Source organism: Odocoileus virginianus, chromosome 21, assembly GCF_023699985.2.
Source record: "Odocoileus virginianus isolate 20LAN1187 ecotype Illinois chromosome 21, Ovbor_1.2, whole genome shotgun sequence".
NCBI lineage: Eukaryota > Metazoa > Chordata > Mammalia > Artiodactyla > Cervidae > Odocoileus > Odocoileus virginianus.
In genome coordinates, this window is record NC_069694.1 from 26551496 (window position 1) to 26573103 (window position 21608).

Here is a 21608-nt window from a genome sequence, read left to right on the forward strand (position 1 = left end):
CAGTCCACAGGGTTACAAAGAGTTGGACAGAATTGAATGACTGCCATTTTCACTCTCTATATTTACAACAAACCTCACAAAGTCAGCCTAGAGAATATTAGCATTCCCCTTTTACAGATAGGGTCCTCAAAAGAGTTAACTTCTTATCTAGAGTGACATGGCATACAACGGCCCACTGTGGCCTCCAAAGCTCTATGTGACCCACTGGCCCTCCATGTCTCCCATCTCACACCACCCACCTCTCACTCACTGAGCTCCAGTCACAAAGGCCTTCCTTCTGCTCCTCGAACACATGAATTCCTTCTGTCCAGCTGTTCCATTTTCGTAGGACATTCTTCTTCATCTCTCCATGCGGCTGACTCCTTGCCTCTTGGGGCTCAATCCAAAGGCCACCTCCTCAGAGAAGCCTCTGCAGTCACACAGTCCAAAGAGGCTTCATTTGTTCCGTCATAATTACATCATTCAGCTTGTGATCCTTCACAGCACTCATCCTTATCTGATATTATCTTCTGCATTTACTTGTTTCTTGTTTATATTTTCTCTTGTCCCCTAGAATAAAACCTCCATAAAGACAAGGCCCTTCTCTATCTAGCTTACTCCTGTATCCCAGTACCAAGAGAATAGACTCAGTACAACCTCTAACTGCATATTTGAGTTATTTTTAAAATATACCCATTTACCTGCAAGCTCTGTGGGAGAAGAAACAATGTCTATTTTGTTTACTATTAACACTATGCAACACAGATTACAGACTTAGCAAATGTTTTGTGGAAGGAAGGATGGAAGGAAGGGAAAGAGGGAATGAATGGAGAGTGAAGTGAAGTGAAAGTAGCTCAGTCATGTTCGACTCTTTGTGACCCCATAGACTGTAGCCCGCCAGGCTCTACTGTCCATGGAATTTTCCAGGCAAGAATACTGGAGTGGGTTGCCATTCCCTTCTCCAGGGGATCTTCACATCCCAAGGATGGAAACTGACTCTCCCACATTCAGGCAGATTCTTTACCATCCCAGCCACCAGGAAAGCATATGAATGGAGGGAGGAGCTTCATGTCATTTGCCTTAATATGAGCCAGGCACTCTGCTAAGCCATTTATATCTTGTCTCACTTGGGCCTCAATTACATATAAGTAGGTGTGTTGTCTCTAGTTTTGCAAATGAAAAAATCTGAGGCAAGGAGAGATCACATAATATGAACAGTTCTGACAAGATGTATATGTAGAATGTGTCATACTCCAGGTCATGCCCTTTCTAACCACATTACACTAGATCTGAGCACACTTAAACTTCGTATGCCCAAGTAGAAAAAGAGAGGAGATGCAGCTACAAGAATATGACTTTAGTTCGATATAGTAAAGAAACTTCTTTTGGTAGGAGCTATTCTGGGCTAGAAGAAGCTGTCTCAGGAAAAAAAAAAAAAAAAAATAGGCCACGAGGACTAGTGGTAAGCTGGTGGGGATCCCAACCTATATAAGGAAGACTTGTCAAATGGGAAGATGGGCAGATCAGAAATTGGTTTTGGTTACATACAAAGGGAACAAGCAAATATTATACATAAACATACTGGGGGTAGTAGATTTCCCATGTTTTTCACCATCAGAAAAAGGAGTTACAAGTGTGAAAAGTGGTAAAGCTGGAAGGAATCCTGTGGTTCCAAGCACACATGGCACATGGATCTTTCAAAATACCATTCTCCACTAAAGGAACAAGTTCTTTGTACTATTCTTGTCATATTTCTGGAAGTGTGGAATATTTCTAAATAAAGAGTAAAGAGAAAAGGTATTCCTAGTGGGTATGCAAGCGCGGGGGTAGTCAAGTGTCTCTCAAACTTTAAATTGCATACAGATCATCTGGGGATCTTGCTAAAATGTAGATTCTGATTCAAGAGGTCTGAAGTTCGAGATTCTGAATTTCTAACTAGCTCCCATGTAGAATTGATGCTCTGATCCACAGATCAAACTCTAAATATCAAGAGGCAAAATAATCACATGATTATTAATAATAACCTAATTACCATTTAATATTGTCAGGCACTGTAATAGATATTGAATGTATATACTCTCTAGTACTTATCCAGAAATGATAGATGTGACCTAGAAGGCAAAAGAAATGCAAATTATTTGCTCACACCAGGGAGATTATAGAAGTATGCACTGGGCATGGGTGTTAGAGAGATTTTGGTTATAATTACAAATTAACTAATTATTCAGCATATAGCTCTGACAAGTTATTTAATCTTTCTGTGCTTCATTTTTCTCCTATTGGATTTCTATGAGAAATAAATATGATAATGCGGGGCCTAAAGTGTATAGCAACTGTCACCAAGTGGAGCTAAAGGCTGTGCCCTTCCCACCACGTTGTACAATGAATACTGATTCCAGTAGATAAACCTTGAGATTCCTCCCTTTCAACTAGGAGGTTCTGTCATCATAGAATGAAATTGTTTTTGGTAGGATTTGCATCCAAAGAGAGAGACCCAAAGAAAAATTATATGCCTAGATGGATCAAGGACAAGAAAAAGACTTTTTAGAGGAAAGAAAGAGCATCAGCCAAGACACACTGCCCAGAATCAGGTGGACAGGTGATTTGGGTGGTGGGAAGACCAGCCCGGTCAGAGCAAAAAGATCATGTAGCCTAAAAGAAGCTGCTAGAGTGTTTCAAAGGCAAGTCTGGGGAGTTCTGCTCGCTTTCTTCCGTAGGTGGCCCAGACAGACTTGTTGCAAGCCAAATCTCTGCTTATTGAATAAATCCTCTTAAACTGTCTGAACATCAACAATCTGCAGCTTTGAAATCCAGATTATAAACTGCAGCACTCATTGGGTGTATCTTTGATGACTGAATTAATCAGCGAGCACAGTTTCCTTGTACAAACAATATGATGTTGCTAACTTAAGGACATATCACAAACCAGGAAAAGGCCAGATGATTGAACATACCTGGCCCATTTAAGTTGCTCAGCTCCTGGTGTCTTCACGGGTTTTAATTATCCTCTTTCCCAATTCACAATGGAATCCATTCTCTTTAGAGGTATCCACATTCATTCGTGCACCTCTCACAACGCAGTGACTTATTATCTGCTCTGACAGATATGTACATCCCTTATTTACTACTCTTTGGGTAAAATACTTCCCATCCTACTTCTCTCTGTTCAAGATGATTTAATTTCCACATCTTTTCACTTTGGACAATCTTACTATAACATACTCAGATTTACATCTCTGTATCTACAGTCTTTCATGAACTCCTTCTTCCCACCTGCTCTCCTTGTATGTAAATTGGCTGGATGTGGAGAGAAAAATCACTCTTTGTTGCTCTGGTTCATCCTTTAGTGAATATACCCCAAGAACACTTGCTCCTAAGCTATTTCTGTTTGCCAACCAGCAGCCAGCCAGCAGCCCACCCACCCACCTGATGGTTGAGGAAAGATGACAGAAGGCAGAGGAAAAGAAACTGTGGCGGGAAGAGAGAGAATCTTATGACCAATATCCTGGCCTAATTCCAACCTGGATAATTAGCCTGCCTCTATTTTGAACACTTTTTCAATTTGCAGCGTGTATGTGCATGTATGCAGATGTGTATGTATTGGGGGAAAGGGTATGTTGAGTAGGGGAGGGGAACTCCATGAAAATTTTTTTCTCTGTTTCTTCTCAACCTTGGTTCATTAGAAATAACCTGAAAATTAAAAACATAATCCTGGGGAAAGAAGCAAATGTATCAGTATTCTATCTCAAAAGGGCTCAGAGATAGATAACCATGCAAAATTTTTAAAGGTCTCAGGAAGCTTTTGCAAACTCAGAAAGCAGCCTTTAAGAAAGAGCACAGGAAAGGGGCATTAAAATAAACAGCCCCTATGATAGGGAACAATGCAAGAAGGCAGAGAAGAAGCCTTGTCCCCTATTGAAGGCTTCTGACTGACTCATCCATGTTTTGTCCTTGGCCTGTCCCTCATCTGTTCTTCAAAATAAACCACCTCTCCAGGTGACATGCAGGGCACAGATGGGACTCCGGAGGGTGGAAACATGAATTCTTGTAGCGCAGCCAGCTCCCACTCCCAGACAGATTAGGCTTTAGCCATCTGATAAAGATTGAAGATATCATTTGAAAAGAAAGGGAGAATTAAGTCTAATACACAAGTAAGCATTTTAAAACAATTCCCTGAACCCAGCACTTTTGGTAGGCATTCCCTGCCTACCTCTAATGGCAGAAAAGCACCAAAAAGTACCCTCCAGGGCTATGAAAAGAGGCTTAAGTAGTCCTCTCCAGGTAAATCAAAATACAAGTAACATTGGTAGTCCATGTATATCTCCATTTGCTGCCTTTACCCTTCTGCTCTCCATACCGTGTGGTACGTCTCTGGGAGCACAAGAGGTACCAATAGTTCTGTTCAAGAGTCATCCTTGTTCCATGTCTGGCTCTCTCCTGAGCCTCTCCCCTTTTATAGGTGAAGGGATGAAATCCTGAGAGTGAATGACGTTTCTCTTTCCCTCAGGATTCCTGTTTTCCTGTGATCCACCAGCTTTTGAAAAAGGGATTACATTACTTCACAGGGAGAAAAAAATACAAATAAAAGCCAGGAAGGCAAATGAGTCTTCAAATGGATTTTTTTTTTTTTTAATTCAGAACTTAGAAAATAGTTTAGAAAGCTAAAGTTATCTAACTGTGTTGGTCATTCAGTTGTGTCAACTCTTCCCAACTCCATGGACTGTGGCCTACCAGGATCCTCTATCCATGGAATTCTCCAGGAAAGAATACTGCAGTGGGTAGCCATTCCCTTCTCCAGGGGATCTTCCCATCCAGGGCTCCTTCATTGCAGGCAGATTCTTTACCATCTGACCCACCAGGGAAGCCCAAAGTTATCTAAAGTAGACTTTAAAGGAAGAAAATGGGGTTTGAACTTTAAAAAGCTAATGGATTAGGAAATTTAGAGAAGAAAGTTTATAACATCAACCTCAGAAAAGAATAAATTACATTGTGTGATTCTTTTTCCCCCTCAATAAAAAGACATTAAATTACAAAAAGCTAGTGGAGGGAAAAAAAAATAGGAGGAATAAAACTTGATTGTAGGTAGTGGTTACCTAATGAATTCTTCTGCTTACCTCCAGCCAAGGCCCAAGGAAAGCAGATAAAACCCCTCGTAGGTTTAGGTGTTTGCTGAGCAGAGGCAATCTGTAAGTCCCTTCCAAATGAAGCCCTCTTCCTAAATCCTCACAAACTCCAATAACAAGGATCTATTAATCAATCCAAAGTACAGTTGAGAAGCTATGTTTAGGAAAATAAAATTTAAGCAGTTCCTGCTTCCCTGATGCAAAAGCCTCTAAGACCCCAAAACACTATAGGAGAGAAACATCAAAACAACACAATTAGACATGTTTCCTATTTATAAATGTATATAATCTCCCCCAACATGCTGTCCACTTAGTAATGCTGCTAAATCACAAAACACACACACAGAAACTGAACAAACCAGGTATGGGAGAGGAGACAGGAAATGAGCTATAGTAAGGAACTACTGTCTTGAATAACCAGGTAATGGAATCAGTGACACTTTAAAAAACAAGGTGAGGTTTAAGTAAAACAAGAATCCAATTAGATAAATCAATGATAGCCACAATTGAGTACATTTTGCCTATAGTCTCACACCAGGGCTTCCCTGGTGGCTCAGATGGTAAAGAATCTGCCTGCAATGTGGGTGACCTGGGTTCGATCCCTGGGCTGGGAAGAGCCCCTGGAGGAGGGCATGGCAAGCCACTCCAGTATTCTTGCCTGGAGAATCCCCATGGACAGAGGAGCCTAGCAGGCCACAGGCCATGGGGTGAAAAGAGTCGGCCACAGCTGAGTGACTAAGCGCAGAACGGCACTTCATATCTTTAGAACATCAAATGTATTCAAAAGGTGTGTCTCAGTGCCCTGCTATGATATTAGGAGATATTTATAAGGGGCATTTTCACTCCACCAGTGGAGAGATTTGTTGTCATTTGCTGCTGTTTAGTTGCTAAATCGTGTCCAACTTCTTCTGTGATCTCATGTAATATGGTCCATCAGGTTCTTCTGTTCATGGGATTTCCCAGGCAAGAACACTGCAGTGGGTTGCCATTCCCTTCTCCAGGGGATCTTTCTGACACAGGATTGAACTCACGTCTCCTGCTTGGCAGGCAGATTCTTTACCACTAGGCCACCTGGGAAGCCTTTGAAGAGATTAAATTGTATCAAATAAAATAGTCTGAAACATTTCTACTTATTTTCATGAATGACTGGTTACTTTGAGAAATATTTATCTATTCAAATATTTCCATCTCTTCTTGGAAAGTTTTTCATTTTAAGAAATATCCATGTGTTAAATAAACTTTTTTAAACTTTAATAATCAAAGGACAATTGCTTCACAATATTGTGTTGGTTTCTGCCATATAGCAACATGTATCTAAGCATCTATTGTAAGCTAAGCACTATGTTAGGGTAAAGAATATTGGCGCCAGTGTTCAGAACTGTGCTTGTTACATAGGAAACACTTGTATTTGTTGAATAATTGATTAAAGATAGATAAGATGCATTCTTGAGAAACCTGAGAGTTTCTATGTTTCCCATGACCCCAAGAAGGATTCAGAAGAGACTAAGAATTGGTCAGTCGACTTAAGGAGGTGGCTAAAAAGGATGCAAAATGGTCTGCAAGAACCTGGAGCCCAGAAATATAAGGAACTATAGATGATTTAGTAGCAGATAAAGCCTAGAAAGACAAGAAACAAACATATAAATACAGGAGCATCAGATACAAATACATAAATGAGAAAGACGAAGGATGAGGGGTAAACACTGTCTCCCACCAACATCTGGACCACACATGAGCCTGCAAGAGCTGAGACATCCCTGAAGAAAACAGGAAAGTAAATGAGGTGGAGAAATCTTGAACTAAGCAGATTTTATCTGAAGAGGCTAAAGGAAATGTGTTTGAGTTTACCAAGATTTGGTAAGACTGAATTTTCTGCTCTAAGGGGAAACAGAGAAGATAAAAAGATATACTAAGTTCAGTTATTAGAGAAACAGAAATTTTCTCATATGCACATTTGACCATAGAATTAGCCGCTACCATAGGAATGAAAGATCTAGGACTTTCTTGGTACACAAAATTGGAAAGGAACAAAATATACTTCCAGCCCCAGGCTGTATGGCTTCAGGAAAAATCATACTTTCTACTCTACCAAGGAATCTGTTTAAAAGACTGGTCTCAGTCAGTCAGAGGATTTTTTAAATGTTTTATTCACATTTTCAAATCTTAACAAAATGAGTGTGTTTTTCTGGTGAGTAAACCTCACAATGCCTTGAATTAAACTGCCTTCCCAATTTTCAGCATCATTTAAGTTTCCTACCTCCATAGACCAATGTGGATCCAAAAGTTTTCACTCAGCTCAATAGATATGTATGTATTTAACAGCTGACATCTGTGACCACCAACTCGATGTGCTGAATGCTTTACATATGCTATCTAGTCCCATGCTTCTCCAATTGTGGTCTTCAAATCTGTAGCATCCCCTACGAGCTACTAGAAAGGCAGACTCCCTGCACGTACTCTGACCTACCAGATCAGAATCCACATTTTCACCAGACTCCCTGGTGAGTTGTGTGAACTTTCAAGTTTGAGAAGCACTGCTCTACTTGACTCTAAGAATTATATCAGGTATTTATAAGATCACTTATAACCACAATTTTTTATGTAAAGTATAATGCATCCAAGCTCAAAATGGTATGTTTTTGAATGTATTTTGCATTTGTCACAACTCTTTCCATTGAAAGTCGCAACTCAAACCTGCTTAAATTTAAAAGAGAAATGTATCTGAAGTTTCAGATAACTAAGAGAAGAATTAGCACTCAGCCAGGAGAGAGAATGTGGAATGGGATCAGAGAGATCCCACTCATTCATCTTTGCTATTGTGTTGATGTGTCTACTTCATTCCCTCTCACAAGGAACCACTACAAATCAAAGAACATAGCCACCAATAGACCTCAGCACCAACCCCCCAGTCATCTGTAGGTTTTTGACATCCAATAGGATATAAATCCTTCTCGCAAACTCTAGCCCCCCAAAAAACCTATGAAAATTCTCCTTTGGCTCACCTCAACTGTCCATCCTGGGATCATCAGCTGTGCTGAAAAGTCAGTGTAGCACTGGGAAATTGAGGGTGAGGGTGGGGGTGGGGAACTTCCATAAAAAGATGGCAGCTCTTATTCAAACCCCATAGTTATTGTAGAGTAAAGAATATTTCTCAGGTGAGTTGGGAGGATAGTGCTATTAGACAGAGAAGGAAGAAGTAGTGGTGGGCAAGCAATCCAATAGCATCTATCACATGTGCTACACTCATGTCATGCTTCTCCCTGTGCCCCTCACTCTTTCTCTATTGAATATATAACCGCAAGTACATGAACATTACGCAAGTTCGAGGCAAGACCAAGGATTAGACAGAAAATCACAATACAATAAAATAAAAATAAAAGATAACAAGCATGTGAAGGCAAAAACACATCATGATACCCTTGACAGAAAGAGACAGCAGTGGGCTGGAATGCCACAGTCTTGTTACTAAACAAGATAATGGGCATCAGTTTTGTACGCTTCCTTTAACCAATGGAATTAGCAAATGAATGTTCTTCTTCTGCCTGAACTAACATTTCTTTCTCAAGTTAAAAATTTAGTTATTAAACTACAGCTGCACAAGCTTCTTCACTAACCCCAGTCTGGCATGACAGGACTTCTTGCTATTCCTCAAACACACAAATGTCTTCAGGATATTGCACTTGCTATTCTTGCTACCTGGAATGATATCCCTCCAGAACTTCCATAGCTCACACCCTCTCTCCATTCCAGCTTCAGCTTCAAAGTCACCTCCTTAGAGAGATCTTCTTTGACCACCTTACCTAAGCAAGTGCAGCCATTACTTGCACACACACCATACTCTACCTCCTTTGATCTGCTTTGGAACTTATCACTACTTGACATATTTATTTGTTTTCTTATATGTGTCTTGTCTGCTTCCTACTAGTGTTAGCACTACAAGGGCAGGAACTTTTACTATCTTTTCTCCTCTGTATTCCCCACACCTAGAACATCCCCAGCACCTAGTCATTGCCTAGTAAATTTTGCATAATGAAAAAAGAAAGATGATAGAAAGTGTGAAACTATAACTGGAAGAGTGGTCAGCACAAACTTCCCAAGGATGGCTGAGGGAGCAGGCATAAGGAATAAGATGGGAAGCAGACATTAAAATCAAAGAGGAAATGAAAGTCTGTCTGGGAGGTTAGCATATAAAAGGTAATAATCCCCAGGGAAACAGAAAACAGTCACATAGCCCCAAATGGAAACTTGGGACTGGTAAACTGGCAACCTAATTCTGGACTCTACAGCTGTGTACCAGGCTTCTCTTGTGAAACTTTTAGTGCAAAGAAGGTGTTCACTGATTACCATCTACAGCTACACAGATAAAAGATGCAAGAGGAAATGTTTACTCTTGCTCAGAAGTGCATTGTTACTATATTAAAAGAAAGATGTATGCTCACCCCTTTCCTAAAGCCAATGATAAACTCTGAAAGTCATGACCAGAAAAAGCACTGAATGGAGTTGAAAAACCCAGGTTAAACTCAAGTTCTTCACCCCACTTTTCATGACTCCAGGAGAGCTGATTAAAGATCTAGTCACCCCAGTTTCTTCATCACCTCCAAAAGATAAGTAGCCTCAGATAAAGCTACTCAGGTCCACAGAGATAATGTAATTTGCTCCAGATTACACATCAGGAGATTTATTTGAAGGTTCATCTCTCTGACTCTAAAATTCATACTCTCACGTTGTTAAGTGCTCATCACCTAAGAGAGACTGAATATACAAACAGACCACCGATAGAAACAGTACACTGTTTGACACGTTCCACAGCAACCAGTCCTAGAAATTAAACCACAACCTCTGTAGCAATCTGCCCACAACAGTTAGCATTTGATCGATAACTGACAGCTTCCCTAAGTTTTGGCCCAGCTTTCAACTTAGGACCAACCAGAATAAGCCAATTATGCTCCACCAATCAATAACACAGGTTGCCCTGCATGTAAACAGCTCACCTCCAGGCTCCTCATGACAGGAGCCTCAATCAGGGCATAGATGAAACCCTCCTCTGTTTTCACTATAAAACTTTCCCACTCCTCTGCTTGCCTTTTAATTCTGCCAAATGCAAGCAATGGTGCTGACTCCTTCCCTATAGCGAGCTCTGAATAAATAAGTTTTGCTTGTTCTCATCTGGATAGTCTTCACTTAAGTATGAAAGACATTATCCCCCAACACCTAGCAGAATGCTAGGCACACAATAGGTGCTCAATAACTGTACAGTATAATTAAACTGCGCTGAATCTACAATAGAATGATAACAACAGATAATAATAACTACCTTACATTGTTACTATAAGCATTAAATTAGATAATCTAAGTAAAAATATTTTGAAAACTGTAATGTGCTATGGAATCATAAGGTATTATTAAGTTAAAAAACAAGGTATAATCAGAACCACATAAGAGAGTAGCAGTATAATGCTATTTATTCTGATTCTTAATAAGAAGAAACCCTTAGAATTATTTTCAGCTTTGTTATTACATGAATTCAATAGCCAAACAGGAAGAACTCTTTCTAGATTCTTTCAAAACAGAGTCTTAACCAATCAAGGTCTTAGTGGGAGAAATTTCGGAATTCCAAAACCATCTCTCCCTTCTTCGATCAGACTCTAACCATACCTTCTCAATTTTGCTCCTCTGGCTAAAAAATCACATATCTTTAAACATGTCTGCCTATGCCAGCACAGGAAACACAAAAGAGAGCAGGTTGTTAGGTTTCCACTTTGGTGTCTTCTGCCCGGCTACGTTTTTCCTAAGCTTTTGAGTTCCCTTGCCCTGGATAGACTGTGGAAAATTCTGAAAGAGATGAGAATACCAGACCCTGACCTGCCTCTTGAGAAACCTGTATGGAGATCAGGAAGCAACAGTCAGAGCTGGACATGGAACAACAGACTGGTTCCAAATAGGAAAAGGAGTATGTCAAGGCTGTATATTGTCACCCTGCTTATTTAACTTATATGCAGAGTACATCATGAGAAACACTGGACTGGAGGAAGCACAAGCTTGAATCAAGATTGCCGGGAGAAATATCAATAACCTCATATATGCAGATGACACCACCCTTATGGCAGAAAGTGAAGAAGAACTAAAAAGCCTCTTGATGAAAGTGAAAAAGGAGAGTGAAAATGTTGGCTTAAAGCTCAGCATTCAGAAAACTAAGATCATGGCATCCGGTCCCATCACTTCATGGCAAATAGATGGGGAATTAGTGGAAAGAGTGGCTGACTTTATTTTTCTGGGCTCCAAAATCACTGCAGATGGTGATTGCAGCCATGAAATTAAAAGAATCCTTGGAAGGAAAGTTATGACCAACCTAGACAGCATATTAAAAAGCAGAGACATTACTTTGTCAACAAAGGTCTGTCTAGTCAAGGCTATGGTTTTTCCAGTAGTCATGTATGGATGTGAGAGTTGGACTATAAAGAAAACTGAGCACCGAAGAATTGATGCTTTTGAACTGTGGTGTTGGAGAAGACTCTTGAAAGTCCCTTGGACAGCACACAGATCCAACCAGTTCATCCTAAACAAGATCAGTCTTGGATGTCCACTGGAAGGACTGATGTTGAAGGTGAAACTCCAATACTTCGGCCACCTGATGCAAAGAGCTGACTCATTTGAAAAGACCCTTATGCTGGGAAAGATTGTGGGCGGGAGGAGAAGGGGACGACAGAGGACAAGATGGTTGGATGGCATCACCAACTCAATGGACATGGGTTTGGGTGGACTCCAGGAGTTGGTGATGGACAGGGAGGCCCGGCGTGCTACGGTTCATGGGGTCGCAAAGAGTCAGACACAACTGAGCGACTGAACTGAACTGCCCTGGATAGAGCTCATCTCCTTATTTCCTGCCTCACCTGAACTCAAATAGCTCCCTGCCTATAGCCTGTCTAACCCTAGACTTTCTACCTGGTTCTGCCAACCTGTATATTCTATTTCTTGCCTGCTGAAACTCATCAGTGTGCCTGACCTAGTCTCCAGACTCTAGACTCTCAAGGACTGGAACTTTTTTGTCAGTGTGGATCACATCCTTAAGCAAAGCAGAGGATTGAGACTAACTTTCAGGCTGTTCAGAGACAGCCTTCCTTGGTAGTATTTTCTGGGTGAAGTCACCACAGACTAGAATTTTTGCATGTAAGTAGTTTTGCATGTAGAAGTTTTGCATGTAAGAAACTCAACAATCATCCTCTCAAGAAATAACCATTTAAGAATAGCTTATACCAAACAGACTCACAAGAAAGTAATGTATAAACTAGAGTAGTTGCCATTTCTTTATTGAATAAGATACACTGAGCTAAGAGCTTTGTGGACATGATCTCCTTCTGCTTTTATAGCAGTCAGAGGACGTGAGTGCATTTTAGCCCCATGCATGAGAAAAACAACTTAGGTTCATGGAGATTATATAACTTGCAAAAAGTTAGACATCTGATGAGTTTTGAATGCTCATCTGCCTGATTCCAACATTCATGTTATCTGGTATTATTCTATATGTCTTAATTTTCACTAAGAATAGCACTGTTAGTCAACTGTATCTTGAAATAGTTTGAAAAGTGAATTTGACCCCTGAGGAAATGCTTCACAGAAAGCCAAAATGCAATTTAGAGGTGACTTGACAAGCCTGGACACTAAGCAGGGGGAGTGAGTCAGGTGAAGTAAACTGTGAGTTACGCAAGGACAAGGAATTCAATCTTTATCTAGCATCTTGTTTTGGTACACTGATGCTCAATAAATATTGGTTGGCTAAATAAATGATGGCATTCACCATTACACTTTAATGCACTCCTTCCTACCACAGTAATATGTCCTGAGAAGTGGAAAGCAGACACTGATGATTATTCTTGTCAGTTTCCTTCAGGAAGCTAATGGCATACATGCAAATTAGGATGATTTAAAGAGGGGGGCTTCCCAGTTGGTGCTGGCAGTAAAGAGCCTGCCTGCCAATGCAGGAGATATAAGAGACACAGGTTCGATCTCTGGGTCAGGAAGATCCCCTGGAGGAGGAAATGGCAACCCACTCTAGTATTCTTGCCTGGAGAATCCCATGGACAGAGGAGCCTGGCAAGCGATAGTCCACAGGTCACAGAGACAGACATGACTGAAGTGACATAACACACAAACACACAAAGAGGATTTAATAAAAGTACTGTTTACAAATGTGTGGGCATGATGTAGGAAAAGGGCACAATCCTGGGGTTGTTGCAACCCAATAATCCTACATATAAGAGAGAAGGAATGGTCACTAGGATCCAAAAAATGAGCTTGTACAGAGGACAATTTTAGAGTAGCTGTGACCTCTGGTCAAGAACATAACTGCTTCTGGGTGATCTCTTAAGAAGCGTCTCTGGTGGTAGCAGCCCAAGATGAGCTATTAACAAACTTAACATGAGACAAAAGCTTTGGAAGAAAAGCTATGATAATCTAGACAGCATATTAAAAAGCAGAGACACTACTTTGCCAGCAAAGGTCCATCTAGTCAAAGCTATGGTTTTTCCAGCAGTCATGTAGGGATGTGAGAGTGGGACCATAAAGAAAGCTGAGCACCGAGTAATTGATGCTTTTGAACTGTGGTGTTGGAAAAGACTCTTGAGAGTCCCTTGGACAGCAAGGAGATCAAATCAGTCAATCCTAAAGGTAACCATTTCTGAATGTTCATTGGAAGGACTGATGCTGAAGCTGAAACTCCAATACTTTGGCCACCTGATGAGAAGAAGTGACACATTGGAAAAGACCCTGACACTGGGAAAGATTGAAGGCAGGAGGAGAAGTGGACGACAAAGGATAAGATGGTGGGATGGCATCACCAACTCGATGGACATGAGTTTGAGCAAGCTCCGGGAGTTGGTGATGGACAGAGAAGCCTGGTGTGCTGCAGTCCATAGGGTCACAAAGAGTCAAACATGACTGAATGACTGAACTGAACTGAACATGAAAGAAAAATAGATCCTCCATTAGGTTAATCCATAGAAGTCAGATTCCTATTTTATACAGTCATATTTAATCTTGAATTGATATAGCCTCCAAGCAATCAGATAGGAGTAAAGCCAGGCAAGGTCATTCTTTCCCCTTGGAGATAGTATTGGATCCATACACACAAATTTTGACTATCAAAATTTTTTGATTTGTCTTTCCTTGAAGACTTTTGTTCTTCCATCCTCACACTCTGGCATCTTACTGGTTAAGCTATGATCGGGTTTTGGTAGCCTAGGAGTCACTTCTCTTTTGAGTAAATTTCATAACTTTTCTCATCTGCTATGTTGACTTCATTACAAAGTTCTAGCAATGACTTCCTATGACTGCCTACCATCAAGTCATCCAGAGATAGATATTCTGTTATCTACTACTACCAAAATAAGAACGAACATTTGTGGAACAGTTACTATGTACCAGGCACTGTGGGATACTTTATTCCTGTCTTTATTTTTCATCTCATTTTATAAATCAGAAAACTGATACTTAGAGAGCCTATGTTTCTTGGCCAAGGATACCCAATTAACAAGAGTCACAGCCATTATTTTGGCCTTGGTGGTCTAATTTCAGAACCTGCATTATTGTAAATACTGTAAAACAGTGTATTAGTTGTTAAGGATGTATTCTCTGACTGCCTAAATTCTAAACCCAGCACTGCTATTTAGCAGCTTTGTGAGTCTATGGAGTTAATTAACATCTCTATGCCTTGGTTTCCATATCCATGAAATGGAAATAGTAATAATGCATTTAATAAGTCTTAAGTAAATCAATGCACAGTGCTTAATCCAACATCTGACACAAAATAGCAACTTGGTCACTGTTAGTTCTTATTATTCACCACAGTAGCAATATGGTAGCTCTGCTCAGATAGATAATAAGATGGCATCTCTTCAGAGCTGAAATGGAATGAAGAAAGCACTGGACTGTGTGACTTAGGCAAGCCATTTACCATCTCTGACCTTAATTTTTTACATCACTAAAATGGGAATAAAAATCCATACCTACTTCACAGTGTTTTATTAGCACTGTTGAAATATAAGTGCTTCACAAAGCACTGTATAAATATGTCATTTGATTTGATACTCACTCAACTATCTCAGGGCTTCCCTGGTGATTCAGCTGGTAAAGAATCTGCCTGCAATGCAGGAGACCTGGGTTCCAACCCTGGGTAGGGAAGATCCCCTGGGGAAGTGAAAGGCTACTCACTCCAATACTCTGGCCTGGAGAGTCCATTGGGTGGCAAAGAGTCAGACACAACTAAGCGACTTTCACTTTCAACTATCTCAAGATAATGGAGAAATAGCCAGAAGCGATGTCTCCACTGTATACAGTATGTTAAAATTACTTTTATTTGTCTCTTTTGGAACAGTTGTTCAAACTTTTTGTGGAGCTTTTTTTTTTCTTTAAATTGAAGGATAATTGCTTTACAATGTTGTGTTGGTTTCTATCATACAACTTGCAGAGCTCTTTAAACTAAACTGAGCTCCATTCCACTGCTGGGCTCAAGATATATTCCAGAAATAATGGGAAGATCTTAACATGCCATGGATATTTCATCCTGTGGTTGGAATGCCCCTTTCAAAGTCAAAGTTCAAAGAGTCACAGTTCCCAATGCAGATACTTTAAGGTATGACTAATTTAGTCACTGAAGATATTAAACCCTTTCTATAGGTCAGACACTTTCTTGTCATTGGAGATAAAAGAGTAAATCAAAAAGTTAACGTCTTTACAGACTCACATTGATTCTTGAAGATAGACACGAAGACACATCATTATAATACAATGTTCCCAGAGGAAAACTTGTGCCTGAAGGAGTAAAGATTTCGAGGGGAGGTGACATATGAGCTGAGTCTTAAAGAAGGACAGGCATGAAGGGATAAGAGAAAGAACAGGCAACTCTTTTAGCTATCTATACTGAGATGGCACAGTATTGTGGGAAGATTAAGCCCCTTCTACAGCCTCATGTCTCATTAGTCTGGTCTTTCTGATGGGGAGAAGAGCAGAGAGAAAGATGAGTTAAAGCTGAAAAGCCAAAGAAAAACTTCCTACTTAACCGACTCAAGCCCATCCAAGGAGCACAAACCAGGTTTCCCCAGCCTACCATTTGAAGATAGTGTGTCTGTGCCTGTGTGTGTGTGTGTGTGTGTGTGTGTGTGTGTGTGTGTGTGTTTGTAAGAGAGAAAGAGATCTGTTTGATATTTTCTTTGGATAGCTTAGTGTCTTCTTGGGTGAGTTAAAACAATTTCCGTTCTTTCAGACTTTCTCCCCCAATTCCACACTCCAACTTGACATCAGGGTATTTGAACAGGATAAGTGGAGTGCTGCTTACATGATCTAATCATATTTCTTCCCAATTTTTCTTAAAATTAAAAAAAAATCTCTTAGGACTTTAATAGACATTAAATAAATCAATGTGCACCTTGCAAAAAGATCTGTTTGTGAAAAACAAAGAAATCTTTAAAAGTCTTTAAAACCTATTGCTCCAGTGCTCAGGTGGTTGTTACTAAATTTTAAAGATGAAATTTCAGGATGAAAATATCTCTTCAGAAACAAGTGCCCTTTCTCAGATTATCTTGGTCTCTCCAGCTCTGGGGAGAATTCAGTCACGAAGAACCTTTATCTGAAGAGTAACAATGAAACAAGAGATACAGGCATCCAACAAATTTAGTGACCCTCACCAAACTGGGTTCAGGGCAGGTCCCTGGATGCAAAGATAAACTGGACATAACCCTATGTGAAGGACTATGAAGGGGATCACAGTCTGGAATCCTGAAAAATCTGGGATTTCAGTCCCATCTCTCCTCCTAAAAATGGTCCTGGATTCTCCATCCCTAGTAAAATCCCAGGCGAGGATTCCCAAACACTAACCAGATGACAATTAAAAAATGTCAAAGCTGAGATCACAGAACATTCACTTAATCTACTAACCCCGTCTTATACTGAATATGTAAGCTTCAGCAGCATACTGCAGGCTTTTTATGATGAAGGACTTTTTCGCAAAGTCTATCCATTTGGTAGGTGTCCTCCAAGCCACTTTTCACCAGGCCGCCTCAACCATCTCAAAGTCTCAGATAGTTGGTCTCCCCAGTTCCTTCGTATAATCAATGCTTCTCCACAGGATACTACATTCATTTCTCTAGTATTATTCCTGTCTTTGAAATCATCCTGCCTTTTAAAACTCAGCTTTCTTGTCCATCTCTGGCGTTGTCCACACAATATAAAATGAAATAGTTATGTGGCAGTTCATTTATTTGATTTTTGTGGATAGCAAAATCAGATCCTTTGATCTAAGAAACCAACTCTGCATCAGCTATCCCACTTGACCTTATGATTGAAATTTATTAGTAACCACCGAATCTTCACTACATAATGGGACTGATTATATGATTGAGCAATTTCACTTAAGACAAAGAAGGATTTTATTACATAGCATTTACATTTTTAAAATTCAGCACTTTGAAGACTATTATTCACATTTGGAAAATTATTATTTCCCTGACACACGATAAATTCTCAAATATACTTGTGAAAAAAATGAACAAATTAAAAATAGAAGGAAAGTTTGTAACTTTAAATTCTAATGCTCAAAATCAGTTAAAATGGGCACATAGCTCCAAAAATTTTGAAGCATGATAATAATAGTCAAATTTGTGTTTTAAAATATGTTAATTTTATTTAACCTTTATTGGCTTCCTAGAAGCAATATATAATAATACACAAATCCATAATTCAGTAAATAGACCAAACAATGAATGATCCAGATTGAGCTGATCAAAAACTCCTATATTTCTAAACATCAGAAACAAGAAAATCAGTACTTTTATTAGCCTCTGAATATTCCACAAATATTTATTTTTGCCCTCCAGGTAGATTTAATGAAAACAGAGATCTTATTGTCCTGCTTTTGGCTTACCTCCCAATATAGTAGGTGCTCATGGTTTGGTGTTCATCATATTGACATCCATAATTTATAAATAACTCTCCAGCTACACCTACACCTACCAAATTTGCTCCTTCACTGAATAAATGTAGCACCTATCCTATTCTGAGGCCCTAACCAGTGTCAAGGCAATGCAGTGGCTCCTACTTTCAAAGGGTCTACTGTCTATGACAACGATTTTCATATATGAGTGCATCTAAATCAGCTTTAAGGAGGGCACTGAGAATCTGCATTTCTCATACAGTTCCAGGTGGTGTAGATGTTCTTTTGGGGACAATACTTTAAGAACCACTGGCCTACATTTCTTCCAAAATTTAAAAATAGAACTACTGTATGATCCTGAGGTAGTTCTGGGCATATATACAAAAGAAATGAAATCAGGATATCAAAAAAAAATCTGTTCCCATGGTTTTTTTTGCAGCATTCCTCAAAATAGCCAAGATATGGAAACAACCTCTACATCCATCAACCAATAAAAGGATAAAGAAGATGAGGTGTGCATATGCATGCACACACACACACACATATGTATATACACACCAAAATGGAATATTATTCAGCCATGAGAAAGAAGGGCTTCCTATTATTTGCCACAATACAGATGAAACTTGAGGACATTATGCTATGTGGAATGTCGGGCAAAGAAAGACAAATACTATATGACAACAATCATATGTGGAATCTAAAACTGCCTAACTCACAGAAACAGACCGGAATGGTGGTTACCCTGGAGCTGTGGGGTAAGGGGGGAAACGGAGATGTTGGTCATAGTACAAACTTTCAGTTATAGGAAGATCAAGTTCTGGGAATATAGTGTAGAACATAGTGATTACAATTCAAATACTGTATAACATATTTGAAAATTGCTGAGAGTAGATCTTAAATTCCTCACCACAAAAAAGAAATGGTAATTATGTGACATGATTACAGGTGTTAGGTAATGCTACAGTAATAATCATTCTGCAATATATGTGTATATCCTAGTGGACTCCTAGATATTCCTTAAAGAAATTGGCAATCCAGATGAGCAAGGCAAACACCCAGCTGGGAAGTACCCATGTGTCCCTTGTACTACTTCTCAAAAAAGAGCTTACCACATATTCAACCTCCAAATAAGTTTGATTAATAATTTTCTGCCTGCAAAATTTAAGTAAGTCAGGAATTCTGACCCTTTAAAAAGACTTTTAAATAAACATTTTAATGAAGATATAAGATCTGAAAAATAACTGAAAAAAATCTATCATACATATGGGTTCTTTTCTGTTCATTCATAAATAAACTTGCCAAATTGTACTGAATATGTTTTATAATGCTATTTACAATGTAAGACTTTTCTCTGAAAATATGTCCTAACAATCCAATGTGCTATTCATTTCCCTCCTCAAAAATCCTAAAAATTTTCACTGCTTGTTTAAATTTTAATCTTCTCCATTTATTAATGATACCAAAAAGAAATACTTGCCTTCTCCTTGTAAATAATTCAAATAATATAGACAATTTGAAGCCCTCTCAGTTCCTATTCCCCACATCTGCCCCTCCCGGACTTGAAGGCAAGGATACTCAGTTTGGTTTTAGGTAAATTCTTTTTCAGTTGGTGGTGGTGGTCGTCGTATTTTCTAATCAATTTCATATCATCTACTCACAGAAATTTTTAATTTTGCTTTTATTTCTAACATAAATATATGTTAATAACAAATGTATTCTTCTGCAATTGGCCTTTGCCCTTTAATACATTATGGTATTCTTATAAGGTCATTATATGTAGATACACCTCACTACTTCTAATTTCTCCACAGTTCAGTTCAGCTCAGTCCTCAGTCATGTCCAACTGTTTACGACCCCATGGACTGCAGTATGCCAGGCTTCCCTGTCCATCACCATTTCCCAGTGCTTGCTCAAACTTATGTCCATCAAGTCGGTGATGCCATGCAACCATCTCATCCTCTGTCGTCCACTTCTCCTCCTGCCTTCAATCTTTCCCAGCATCAGGGTCTTTTCAGATGAGTCAGTTCTTCACATCAGGTGGTCAAAGTATTGGAGTTTCAGCTTCAGCATCAGTCCTTCCAATGAACATTCAGGACTGATTTCCTTTAGGATTGACTGATTTGATCTTCTTGCAGACCAAAGGACTCTCAAGAGTCTTCTCCACCACCACAGTTCAAAAGCATCAATTCTTTAGCACTCAGCCTTCTTTACGGTTTAACTCTCACATCCATACATAAGTACTGGAAAACCTTAACTTTGACTAGATGGATGTTTGTCGGCAAAGTAATGTCTTTGTTTTTTAATATGCTGTCTAGGTTGGTCATAGCTTTTCTTCCAGGAAGCAAGCATCTTTTAATTTCATAGCTGCAGCTTCCATCTGCAGTGATTTTTGAGCCCAAGAAAATAAAGGCTGTCACTGTTTCCACTGTTTCCCCATCTATTTGCCATGCAGTGATGGGACCAGATGCCATGATCTTCGTTTTTTTTAATGTTGAGTTTTAAGCCAGCTTTTTCACTCTCCTCTTTCACTTTCATTAAGAGGCTCTTTAGTTCCTCTTCACTTTCTGCCATAAGGCTGGTATCATCTGCATATATGGCTATTCTCCATAATACAGAAATTCATTATTTATCATTTCTACTCATTTTTAATAGACTATTTTTAATTTTTATGAATATTTTTGAACATGCTCCATTTTGAAGAGATTCAAGCATGATCTTGCTGGGTCTTAAGAGTATCTATTAATACATTTAAAAATGTAATTAGACATTGCCAAAGAGATCTCCCAAAAAGCTACATCAATTTGCACTCTCAAAAGCAGTGTTTAAATACAAACTTTTCCCCACATTCTCACCCACACTGGATATTATCAAACTCTTCACATTTTACAATACGACAGACATCCAAAACCAGTTTTTACATGAACTTAAAAAACTATTCTTCATTCCCAATGAATCTTCTGAATATAGACTTCTTTTAAAACCCTACCTGCTATATATACAAATTGATTTCATTTGAATTTAACTGATCTCATTTTCCGTTTTCTCTCTTAAGAAATTCTCCTAAATAATAGAGATGCCAGTCCTCTGAGTCTGGATGAGTTGCCAATGCCCTCAATAAAAAGATATGAGTTCAAATGAAAGTGAAAGTGTTTGTCACTCTGTCCTGTCGGACTCTTTGCAACCCCATGGACTGTAGCCCATCAGGTCCTCTGTCCATGAATTTTCCAGGCAAGAACACTGGAATGGCAAATAAAATACAGCAAAATATTAATGGCAATTGCTTCTTGGAGATACGCAATATTTTCCTTATTTATTTTCTTTCTGTTTTTTCCTAATTTTCTCCAATAACTAATACTTGTTGGGGTGCTAACTATTTGGCAGGCACTATTCTAAGCATTTTCTGTGCTTTACCTCATTTTATCCTTAACAGAAGCATGTGAAGGAAATATTACCATTATCCCTGTTATATACATAAGGCTTAAAAAGGTAAACTAATTTTCTCCAAATTCCACAGCTATGAAGGATTTGAACACAGGCAAGCTGATTTCAAATCTTAACCACTGTACCATGCTTCTGGCTAT